We start from the raw sequence: 1,430 nt of genomic DNA on the forward strand, positions 1-1,430 counted from the left end.
AAATAAAGAAAACAATAATTAAATATTAATGATTACTAAAATAAAAAACAAAACAATTACCAGGGTTTTCAGTATTTGAAGTGCACATAGTAGAGTTTACTATTTTCTCATATTCCTGTACATTTAAAACTGGATAAAGCTATAAGTAGCCTTTAAATTTACTCACTAAGATTACTATTTATAGTTCATCTCATCATTTGTATGTGGATTATATCATTATTTGTTCACCACTAACATATAACGTAAAGGAGCCCTAAAGATTTAACAGAAACTGTGTACTTAAAATCTTAACTCTTCACTCTGCTTCTTTACACAGTCTTTGCAACTTCTCATTAGTAAAGTTTCTATAAAATCTGAAATGTACATACTTACTAGTACATGCTACCAGAAATATTATATACGTTATCAAAAATTTTTATGACTTAATTTTGCCATATATAAGCAAATCCCAAAATTAAACATATTTAAAACATTAAAACTTTTAACAAACCTTAACATTTGCTGCAATGATCATTATGACAAGTGCCTTTTGTAGAATAATTGAACTCCTCCTCCTACAAATCTCATGAACAACAAATATCTGGAATTATTTTGTTTTTGATATGTCAATCTTGACTTTATTCTTAAATGTGTGCTTATAAAAGAAACACATGGTTCTAAAATTTCACAATTCTTTTGAACTTATTTTTGTTGAATTGTCTAGTTTAAGAAAATCAATTACTTTTTATATATAAAAAATGTTTTGTGCTCAATTTGGCTGCACATACACTAAAATTGGAACATACAGAGAAGATTAGCATGGTCCCTGCACAAGGATGATGTACAAATTAGTGAATTGTTCCATATTTTTACAACAACAGATGCTGGAAGGGATATGGCCAGAAGGGAAGCCTACGGCATTCTTGGTGGGAGTGTAAACTTGTTCATCCACTTTGGAAAGCAGTTTGGAGGTTCCTCAAAAGCCTCCACATAGAGCTCCCTATTATACAGCAATCCCACTTTTGGGCATTCTCCCAAATGATCACAAACCAGTCCATACTAAAACTACCACCACAACAATGTTTATTGTAGCATTATTTTCCATAGCTAAGATATGGAACCAACCCTGATGCTGCTCAGTAGAAGAATGGATCAAGAAAATGTTCTCTCTCTCTCTCTCTCTGTCTCTCTCTCTCTCACTCTGTGTGTGTGTGTGTGTGTGTGTGTGTGTGTGTGTGTGTGTGTGTGAATGTACACTTACACAACCACTTTGGAAAGCAGTCTGGTGAGTCCTCAGAAAGATAAATATTGACCTTCCTTATGGCCCACTCATACCACTTCTAGGCATCTATCCTGAATAACAGGTACCAATATTCAAGGACAAATGCACTTCCATGTTTATTGCAGCACTGTTCACAATAGCCAGGATATGAAAACAACCCATATGTCCC

The 1,430-nt window shown here is 33.5% G+C and overlaps 1 non-coding gene across 1 annotated transcript; it reads left to right on the plus strand.

Annotated features, from left to right (window-relative positions):
* Positions 1-744: 744 nt before the first annotated feature.
* LOC122099589 lies at positions 745-850 on the plus strand. Its single transcript, XR_006145965.1, has one exon. It is a non-coding gene; the product is annotated as a U6 spliceosomal RNA (small nuclear RNA).
* The last annotated feature ends 580 nt before the right edge of the window (positions 851-1,430 follow it).

The sequence above is a fragment of the Dipodomys spectabilis genome, unplaced genomic scaffold (genome assembly GCF_019054845.1).
Source record: "Dipodomys spectabilis isolate Male_0828 unplaced genomic scaffold, ASM1905484v1 ptg000523l, whole genome shotgun sequence".
Classification (NCBI taxonomy): domain Eukaryota; kingdom Metazoa; phylum Chordata; class Mammalia; order Rodentia; family Heteromyidae; genus Dipodomys; species Dipodomys spectabilis.